Here is an 11,152-nt window from a genome sequence, read left to right as displayed (position 1 = left end):
GTTCCGACAAAACTTAGCGCAGAAACGCCTGAACTTGTAAAATTATTTTGTTTATTAAAATAATAATAGTAATAGTAAAATTAAAGTCATTTATTGATGTGATCTATCTCCGATGCGCTCTTTTTGTCTCAAGTAACTTTTGTTAATCATATTGACAATATGCAGGCAATCCACATCCAACGATATACGCCATTCCATAATTTCTATATGTACATATGTCTGAATATAAGGAATCACGTTTTTGCTCACATTCATCCTTCATGAAGTATTACAAACAAATTCAGACCGATCGTTGTCGTATCATGGCACAAGTGCATCATTCTTCGGGCCATGGGATTAATTTATTGTATGTCCTTGCCTTATCAGACTAGAATTTCGGTTTCTACGTTCAGCCTAATTTGCGGTTGATTGGCAGAACGTGAGCTTCGGACCGATGACGTCAATAGCAATAACGCCGACTTCAGCAGCAGCAGCAGTCGAAACATCAAATGGCGAAATGGATTCGGCACGTGTACGCCGTTCAATGATAACCTTTGCCAAAGCTCATGGCTTGGTAAACGTCGTAGTCTTCATAACATCGTTTACGCAGAAATGGTATAACTATTAGTGTCATTGTGAGATATCATTTGCTGATCAATCGCCATTGTCTCAGCAGTAGCCACACTCGAATTACGTCCTAAATTCGAAACCGGAACCTAATGCAGACCAACTACAGGTCCGATTTGCTGATATTCCACTGCTGGCGAGTTAACCCACCTTCCAAATAGGCTACTTGGACAAAGTGACCGCCAACGTTCATTTCACTGACTCTTCTCAGAACGGCCAGTCAATCCGTAGGCGCAGGGCCTGTCAGCTCTCAATTATGCTCAAATACATTTAAGGCAGTTACTGTTATCTAGCCAATTTTGAGGCCTCCGATAACCATGCACTGAATTCGATGGTGTTCATCAGGTAGATGAAGGTATATCTCTTCTGATCATCATGGTGGTCATCTGCGTTCAATGCAAAGTATATATATATATACTCCAAACTAGCATGTGTTTCGCACATGCATTAATGCGATACAGTACGGAAACTTCAAAGGAAATTAGCAATAATTGCTATGAATTTTTAGTCGTAATTCCAGAAAGTACGGAACTTTGTCTGTCCTAAAATATCCTGAGAAGGTACTATTTGTTTTAAGTAGGTTTCCAGTTCTGCTTCGATGACAATTGTACCAACTAAATGTACCAACCATGATCGTCAACACAAGCGCCATCAAAAGGAGAAGTATCAAAATGTTCCATCATCGTCGTGATGACTATAGTTCATATTGTTATCATTACAGAGGCACAACGCCATTTCCCCAAAACCACTATCTCCCCCCCCCCCCCTTCCGTTTTACTTTCACAGCGAAGAGCCTCTTGACTTATTTTCGTCGTAATGATTTTTACTGCTAAGGCTACCCTATCGGTGGCGTCAACATCAACAGCAGCAGCAGCATTAGTCAAAAGCAGAAAAGATCGATCTACTCTCTACTTGCTGTACATATATGTTTCACTGCGACGGCGTGTGCCGCAACAACACTCTGAGCCCCACGACGATAGCCGCAGCGATAGTGCACCTCAACTGGCTTCTCTCAGTTAGTCTGTCAGTCAGTCGCTTATGACGCCGAATAGAGAGCTAGATACACCCATGTAGCATTCGAATGATTCATTTGCTAGTCCATCTGCCCATCGGGTTCGGCACGAGTACACTCGTATATAGTCGATGGCGGTCGTGGCCCACGATTGTGGTAGAATTGTCCTCGGTATATCCGAGCGGACCCGGGCTATGAGCTACAGTGCGAGCACACCTCATTCATGGCCATGGCCTCGGTCCCTTCACCTTCGTCGCCGTCGCAGCCGGCCGATGGTTCTAGTAGTAGTAGTATCTTTTGGTACTGGTAGTTTCGGCTAACTGATCGCCAGACTCAACTAACGGTGGAGGCACAGACAGGCAGTTAGAGAGATCGAAGAAAGAAAAAGAGAGAAAATTCGGAGGCGGCGAGGGATAGAGACAGTGAGCTCTAGCTTCGTCGTCTCTTACCGGAGGTCACGACAAGGGCGGAGCTCGTGCACGGTCGATGACGGCACCGCCAACGAAATCATCTAACAGCAACAGCAGCCGCAACAACAACAATGGCAACAGCGTCCGCGCGTCTGACGAAAAAATAACGACACATGTCAGCGACCATATACGGCAGCATGCGATGATCGCAACAGCGGCAGTCGCATAGGCAGGACTGCAGCCTGAGCTGGGCCGACTACAAGCCCGTTGTCGAGCCAGCCCCTGCTTTCACGCGATAAAGGGGAAGATGAAAGGACGGGGTAGTGGGGGGGGGGGGTCATTGGGCTCCCTATCCCGCACGCTTCTTTTATCCCACCAGCCAATAAATGGCAGGCAATGTGCAGCAGGCCAAGCACCCATTTATACTGCATTTTTCATCTCAGAAAGAGAGCCGATACTCGTCACTTGTGCCGACACGGATCTGCGGTACGTCCATGCTACGCTCAACGCGAATAATATATGCTCGAAGAATTGCCGTCGAAGACTCTTCTTAAGTCGAGGAGGTCTTATCTGATTGTCATTGCAAATCGTTACCCGCCGAGCGTTTTGGAATACAAAAAATGAATATGAATACTTGAGCTCTATAAATGTTTGTAATGTTTATAATAGAAACTAAAACGTTGGTACCTTATGCCTATAGCTCGAGTGCTTTCAGTTTAATTGGGTTACAAAATAACAGATTTAAAAACAAATATTTATGTTAAAGTAGCGGCAAATATGAGCTAGAATTCGCACGTCTAAACTCCCATTACACAACGTGCTTGTCCTTGTTTCACATGGTAAAAAGGATCGCCGTGGAATTTCAGGCGTGGCCGTGTAGTTTACCAAATTCATTTAATTTTGGTATGAAACATGGCCGTTAGAACACATCGGGCAATGAACAAAAGCGACGAGCCCCAATAGACATCTGTAACGGCCTTGCAGGTGCTATTGTAGATGATGGTAGTGTCCTCGTTGGTGCCGCATAGCAGCGAGTGACCTTATGGGTGTATGTTCACGATGTTTAAGGCCGACGTTAATACAAGCGATATCAGCTGCAGCGGTGGCGAGTGCTCCGCTGGCTGCGCCATTCGTTCATCGTTGGTCTGTTGACGGAGGGCCTTACGGTGCTACCGCCGGCCAAAGCGGTGGCCGCCGTAAAATGTATGCGACGCACGCACCGTGAGGCCCTCCTTGAGCAGCTATCCAACAATTGCATGCGTGCGCACAGCACGCCCATGCATGACCACATCCACCGAATAACCCCCTAATCATCCTTGCCTCAACTATTTCCGAGTCATCCCTAGCGCATAGTCCAAGCCTGCCATTCAGCTGGTTTGCCAGAAGCTATTGTATTAAAACACCATTTCTCATATGCATAGACCGTTTCTAGTGGAATAGACCCCTTCGTAGCAGTATCATCAGTTGTTAAAAGTAGCAGCAGTTGGCGTAGTGCAATATTTAGCCTCATACGTCCTAACCAGAGGTGCTCCTAAAACTGGAGTACCATACACACACCTATAGTGATACTTCTACCGTTGAGTGTTAGGAACTAACCACACAAGAGCAATAAGAGTACACAAACGGAGTCCTATAATGAGGTACAGCTTTTTACTACGTTCATAAATTGGATAAGATGCAGGAGGTAAGAACGCGATTTACCCATGCAGTATTGTTTCTATTATCGATATTTAACAAGATACTGAGATAATTCCCTACGTTTAGGTAAATATGTGATGTCCACTTTCCACGCTTTTCCTTCGTCCTAGCTAACCCGAGCTTTTCGTAGCTGTCAGCCTGAAAGAGTCACTTGGTATGATTTCACATCTATATTTACTTGCTCTCTCGAAACCAATTGTAATATAGTAGGACAGTTGTTAAAGGGAAAGGAGCTGGAAAGATGCACAACTGTCTAGGGATTTTTGGGCTGGACCGGGATGAAGCCGACTGAACTCGACTAGTTGAGCGAGTCTGTGTGCATGTGGGAGACAGAAACCGTCCTCCCAGGCGGATACTATCAGAGGCCATAGCTCCGACCTAGTTACACCTTACGGGCTCCGTCTGGAGGTTTGAAGTACTCGAGAGAAGGAGCGAGTGAGCCGACAGAAACGAAGCACCGCACTGAATCGTTGTACAAGCACAGTGCGCGAACTAGCACGCTTGCGCGCGCGCGAGAAACATGAGGCAGGACGAAGGGGCAGCGCGGCCATGTGAAAGTGTATTTTAATTGCGCCCAACTAATGAAGACGAGGAAAAGCTAGTCAGGCATACAAGACCTGTTAAGGATCACAAGACTGGCGGGTAGAATATAGAATTGGGATTTTGAGTGGTGGCTTCTAAGGTGGTCAGAATGTTCATCCGAGAGCGGGTAAAGTCAGGCTAGCAGGCTAATCTGGGGAGGACGAGAGGGGGATCGAGAGGAGAAAAGCAGCGATAAATTCAAATGAAGGGGGCGAATAACGCGCTTTGAACTTTTCGCCTTCAGCCGACGCTGGCATATGCATCTCTGTTTAGTTTCAGGATGTTGTTCATCAGAAAACAACCGAAAAAAGGGGGCGGACCAGAAGTGGGCAAGAGCAGATGAAGTTCAAAGGTGTCGGCAGAAGAGGATTCCACATGCATGCAACAGATTTTGCGGTGTACGTCGACCATATGCACGTAAGAATTTTCTCTCACAGACCTATCTCGTTGAGCTTCTTAAACAGATAGCTACTGCACAATTTTTTTTATATGTATAACATTTTCCATATATGCTATGCAAATATATGTAGACAATAATATATTAGTTTTATTAGTAAATTAAATTAAATTTCCATAGAATAATATCGAGTTGTTTTCCGCCTGCTGTAGTGATAGCAGTTGCAATCGTATATTATTTAGCAAATGGTCTTCTATATTACCCCTTACTACTCCCGATCCAGGAATGTTCGAATGAATGGAAACTTGTTAATGTTAACATGGATAAAATATCTGACCTCGTCAACAGAGACCGTCAAACCAACATAAATGTATTTTTTGCATGTCAAACCAAAATAGCGTATACTGACATAAGGCCAAACAAAAGACGCTGTTACGTGTCCTGTATAAAAAAACATGCAGCTACCCCCATTTGGTAGACTGCTGGCGACATAATTAATACGTTGAGACTATACGACCCACCTATCCGTAGGCTGCGCCATACTATGCGCGCGCTCCGAGTCACATTCAGGTGAGTTGATTCTCGTTTGGGCAGATCGTCCGGCTTGATTTCAGTTTTTCTTGAAAATATCCCTATTTTCTTTCTTTAAAACCATCATTTACGGCAGCAGCGACCGTTACGGTGGACTCTTCGACTCGCACTGCTCATCCTGTTAGTAATACGCTGTTAGCATCGAATCCTCTCTCCTGCGTCGTCGTTAGGAAAACGAGATGTCGTCGGAATAAAACTTGTTCCCTTTGGTTGCCCCTCAACCCCTCTCCTTGATTCTCGCTAGTGAGGCTTTCCCGTCCGCGAGACAGTCAGCCAACCCGCCAGTCCGACTACCCGTGTGTCTGCCTTAGGACCTAATAGTATAGATAGGGCTGGTAGGCAACGTCGCACAGCCCTGTCTTGCCCATTCCTGTTCGTCTGCGTGGGCGGGATGGCTGAAACGAACGGCTGGTTGGGAGTAAATGAACACCACAGCATCTACGCCATTACTCGGTTGTACCGCTGCCAGCACTTGCAACGAGCGCTAACATCGAGGAAGCAGACCTCAGGAGAGCCGGTGTAGAGGAGCTAGACAGCAAGCATCACGGCCATTGCTGCTACCAGTATGAACTGGCGTTCCGAGTGGGTTCGACGTCGCTCCTGCCGCCGGCTGGCGGCGGCAGCCGCAGCAGCAGGCAAATCCACCAGCACGAGTGGCAAAACGAACAGAACTAGGACTCGAAATCCGAGAGTTCCCGAGGGAGCAACCAGGAATCCGGCTTCTGCAGCAGCATTCTAACTGATCAAAATGGCAGCTCGACTGGCGTAGAGGGTGGGGGTAGCAATACACCACGTCACTACTGCTACTGGTCCCCTTCTCCCTCTCCACCCATCAGAACGCCAGCTGCCTCTTCAGGCATGACCACATAGCCGTTCAGCCCCTATTGCCTTTGGGGGCGCAGACGCCGCCATCGGCCCTGTCGAAGCAAACGCAGATGAAACAGTATCCCTTCGCAGTCGACCCGTAACCTAGTCTGGGAGCTCATCGGTGGCTGGCTCGAGCAGGAAATCAGCCGGCCAGGTCGCGTCTAGAAAAAAGAACAAGCTACTTGCTGCAATTCCCCTGCGAATCCGTATGATTGTAGTAACGGTAGACTTACACTGGCGTTAGCTCGAAGATACAACATCAACTCTTTCGTAGTACTCGCACCGCCGACCATGCTGGGGCCCACCGAAGCAATTTAGATTTGCAATACATTGCTACGTCTACCGTTGTCGTGAACATAACGGTTACGCTGCGAGGTCGGTTAACGATCGATGAAGAAAAGGATGTTGCACGAACAGAAACATATGCGACGGATAGAGAGAACATTTTTAAGTAGATATTTATGTGTAATCTGGTTAGTTCACAAAAGTTGGCATTCGTTTGGTAAGCTGCGGTTTTGGTATTCGTAGTGTACATAAGAATAGATGACTATGGAGAAAAGCTATTTTGCCATTCTTTTTTTACGAACCCATCCCGTCACGGGTATATATACGGCCCGTACCAGTAATTGTCCAAAGTCTATATAGTACGAGATATACAGCGGATAGATCTCACTTGTGTCAGTACTAGTGCATTGTCAAAACGATTAGCCGCAGCGAGAAAAGAGTGAATTGTCTGAGCCGAGGATCGGATCGGACGAAATGGTCGACCAACTAGCAAGGCTACGTACGATCTGTAACGGAGCGTTTGACAGAAACTTAAGAGAGAGTACTGTTGCCGTACCATATTTTGATTGCTTAAGGCCTGCACATTAGATAAGAGTCTTGGAGACATAAGTGGGTTGAATAAGCGTCTTCTTATAGATTCTCACCTTATAGATGCTCGAGTCGGCTGTGCGTAGCAAAACAACATGGGATGAATTCAAGACTAGCTTTTTTGGACGAGTTTTACGGGAGTACTATTTCTGTGGGAATATGTTTTGTACAACTTTAAGGAAGTGATGGAAACCTGTACGTATTCACTCAGGGGTAACGGTTTCTGCTGGACCTTGTCAGGTTACCGTTTGAACTCAAGGCGTTTCTAGGAAACATTAAGGAAGCGTCGCCGCCATTTTCAAAGTATTTGTGAAGCGTACTTAATAGATCAAGCTTATATGTCTGCTGCAGCGCGCTGAGTAGCTTCCGAACCAGAGGTTCCAATTTTAGCAGATAGATTCGGTAAATTTATGTGGCATGGAACAAAGGGCGCGTGTCAGATGCAAAATTCCTGATGCTGGGCTCTATGCAGTTGGGAAGTCTTGAGGCCGATATCAAGAAATGCAACGGGCTTACTCTCGTCTTAACGAGATTATCGCAAACTTGAGGCAGAAATAGATGTTCTAGCGTACGTACGCGTTAATGGGCTCCTCTTTTGAATCTAAGAAAACTCAACGCTATTGTGGATCACGGGATTGAAGGCTGAAGCTGTAATCGTGTCCTACTATTTTTGAAAGACAGGTGGGTATACAGACATTCAAAAAACTGCACAGCGGATATTGAAGCGCATGTTTACGGGTCAAGAAGATGGTGGCCCGCTGTAAAGGTTGCCGAAGTTAAATCCTAGGGACCGAAAGCCCATATTGCGATGTCTCAGCTCCAATTTAAGAGTATCTATAATTACAAAGGTGGTTGGTTGTAAAGAACACCGAAGTGTGTACGCTTAAGCGTCACCAGATGTGATCTCAGCAGCCCAGAAAAATATTTGGTTTAGACGCACAAGGCAGAGTTTCAAAAAAAAATTAGCCTAGGATGCAAGCGGTCCTAAGCTGTATGTTGAGACACATACGTAATAATGTAACGGTGTGTGTCTATAACATGGTAAGTCTTAGGTATTTTCGTCACTATTGTTATATAAAAATAAGATGTACAGCAAATGAATCGGTACTAGTATACATATATAGATATAACAAAGTAGTAAATATCTTTCCCGAAACAAAATCAAATTGAACAGATAGCGGCGTTGCTACTGTACAGGAATAGAGGCCTATGCAAAAGTATTAATCAACTAGAGGCCATCATAGCTTCGTCTACATCATGTGGATACTTTCTCCCTTCGCTTTTTCCATGTCCGTTTCTTTTCGAGTTTGCTCTGCCACCCTGAAGTAATCGCGGTGCTGATTCTGCCGTTGACTCTGCAGGTGGCAGCCTGTAGCTACAGCCTTTTATTGCAACACCTATCAGTGGTAGTGTAGTAAAAATCCGGGCTAGCAGGCCGAACTGGCCTGTGGGAAGCAGTTCTGTTCTTTTTTTTTTTCAGCCTTCCGGTGAACCCGGCCCTGCTACCCTGGCTGGCACTTACCGCCGAGGAGAATACGATAGGCCAGCAGCAGCAGCAGTAACAACCAACTTGCCCAAAGAATATGTATGTGTGATGGGAGAGGTTGTAGTTGGTGTATTGCCTTGCTGGCACAGAGCGGGCTTTCTGGTTGGATCTACCTGGCAGACGTTGCCTCTACCATGGCTGTTTTGGCTGGAGGCCGCTAGCGTCTGCCATGCCTTCTCAGCCGGAACGGCCATCATTTTCATTTCACATGCACTTGGCTAACAGTGCGGCAGCCACCGTCGCAAATGTGGTTGAAAGTGAGGATAGACAAGGCACAGAAACGAGAGGGCTGCTACCGACGATGGCTACGACGCCGATGGGTAGCGGCTCTAAGGCTGGCTGAATCAGAGGACTCAGACGGTCGATGACCTGAAGTTCCTGCCGCCGCCGCCGCCGCCGCCGCCGCCGCAGCTGCGGTAGTGGAAGGAGATATACAACTGCAATGATGTTGTCGCTGCCACTGTTGATACTGATGCAGCTGCTGCCCACTAGCATAGCTCATAGCGGCCGAACATCCCCCTTCACTTTAGCCCCGACGCGCAAACGCGGCGCGCTTGCTGCTCCGCGCCAGTTACACGACTACGCGTTCACCGCTGCCGTTGTTCGTTCTGCTGCTGCCTCTGCTTTACTACAGCGCTCAGCGATATGTTATGACAACAACACTACGACAGAGGAGAATCGTCGAGGAACGATTACTATCAACGTCATTAGCCCCTCGCCGCGTGTAGTCTGACACAGCCACACGATGAGACAGCGTCTATGGCTTGTCGTACAATTGGCGTCGATCACTGCCAAGGCGACAATCATTATGATGTCGATGACGGTGACAGAGAGGGCCAGGCGGTCTGAAAGGGTCTATATGTCACACTGTCTTTATCACCGTGTGGTTGCTGGCTTATTCGAGCTTCGTTGCTTTTCTAACCAACAAACAAACAAATACGAACGGAGATCTCCACATGGTCCACGTTGATGATTGCACGGCGTACAGTCTGCGATGTTCCGCTAAATGTCGTTGTGATCGTTTCGGGTCGTGTCGACGGGTCGACGGACAACTTCTGGCCGCTTACGTTCAATTTTACCGTGCAGTAAATACGAATCGAACTCGTGGACAGAGATGCTAGAAGCTAAAATGGTTCGAATAATGTGACTGCAGACGAAAGTTATGTAGTACGATTCGCGTATAATGCTGGTACGCACATTGGTTTTAGGCCATGTGTCAAGTTATTCGTTCTAAGTTAACCTGGTACTGCATGCATGTAAGAGAGAATACCGAGGAATAGTTATGGTAATTAGCCGGTCACATCGCCTAAATTGGTGCCGGTCACCTCGCTACTAGACGCCTATCTCGAATTAGATGGCAGATGTAATAGGTCGCAAAGTTAGTGTTTTCGTTATATAGTTAAAAGTTTTGCGTGAGAAAAGAACAAGTTTTTTTTCTCTCTCATTACAAATCGTTGTACTTGCCATCGTATGATGATTTTTTTATTCAAAGGATGTTTATGCACAAACAACATATTCTACTCCATTCTACAGTGTGCGCTTCGCAATGAATAAATGTCAGATGGCTGACCTTTTTACACCTTTCTAAGTAATTCTGTTACATAAAGTGATACGGAATGACCTGTCCAAAAAATTTCGGCATATAATAAACTGTTGGTGCTGGAGCAGTTGACATAAAATACAGTAGTGTTGTAATAGCTTCCAGTTACTTCTCTCGAGATCCATTCTTCTCAACCAGAGCTCTTCTTAGTTTCAGAGTGTATTCAAGCCCTTGAAGACCGATATCTCCAATTTGTGGAAACTTTTCTCCGCCTGGTCAGTCTGCCAAAGTCCCAGCAGCCCGGTAAAATTGGTTCGGAGTTTCGGCGTTTCTGTCCATTGCGATGGCGGAGTCTCCTGAAAGCTTCCAGGCGAACTAACTCGGCATTTCTTTGACCCACAGCTGGCCTCCCCAAAATCCCCGTGATGGTGCGTTTCGTAGTGGCCTCCTTAATTCTCATCCTTTCCTTCGCTAAGCAGCTGTTGTAAGCTATTTTCAGCTTGCACGGATTCGACACTCGCACCCACACACATTTATAGTAAGAAAGAAGGTTCTAAGCATGCTCAGTTAAGAAGAGCTGACCAGGTTTGGCTCGGTAGGGCTTGGTGATTACAACTTCTTGCCGAGTAAGCACACCCCTTAACGTCCCCCGCTTCTTCGTTCTAACTCCATGTTGTGCAAGTTCAGTATGCTGAAGCCCAACAGCAGTGAGTTTCTGTCTAAGGCCTCAATCGTGAAGGAACTAGCCTGCTGTCCTAGCCAACTATTCGTTGTTTCTCTAACATGTAGACTGGCCGTCCAGGTTGGCTTCGTTTCCTTGGACAATTATAGAGGCCTTTTGCTCCAGGCCGGGGGCACCGGGTGTCTGGACGGCTGCTTCTAACGGGAATCGACGACATATGCGCGATATTCGCTCTCTTTTCTCTTCGCGCATATACAAAACCCTCTCCATACATTGCCACCCTTCGCCGCCCACTTCGACAGTAACGCCCAAAATTATATTGCTTGTTTATCACTAAGTGATTTTTCT

The 11,152-nt window shown here is 46.6% G+C and overlaps 1 long non-coding RNA gene across 1 annotated transcript in view; it reads left to right on the top strand.

The window, feature by feature from the left end:
- Positions 1 to 6,205, top strand: part of LOC111273719 (uncharacterized) — a 16,108-nt gene extending 9,903 nt beyond the window's left edge. The window contains exon 3 of the long non-coding RNA XR_002688001.2: positions 4,582 to 6,205. This is a non-coding gene — a long non-coding RNA (uncharacterized LOC111273719). The remainder of the gene's footprint in view (positions 1 to 4,581) is intronic.
- Positions 6,206 to 11,152: the final 4,947 nt, after the last annotated feature.

This window comes from Varroa jacobsoni, unplaced genomic scaffold, assembly GCF_002532875.2.
Source record: "Varroa jacobsoni isolate VJ856 unplaced genomic scaffold, vjacob_1.0 scaffold_219, whole genome shotgun sequence".
Classification (NCBI taxonomy): domain Eukaryota; kingdom Metazoa; phylum Arthropoda; class Arachnida; order Mesostigmata; family Varroidae; genus Varroa; species Varroa jacobsoni.
This window is presented reverse-complemented; position numbering and strand designations above follow the sequence as displayed.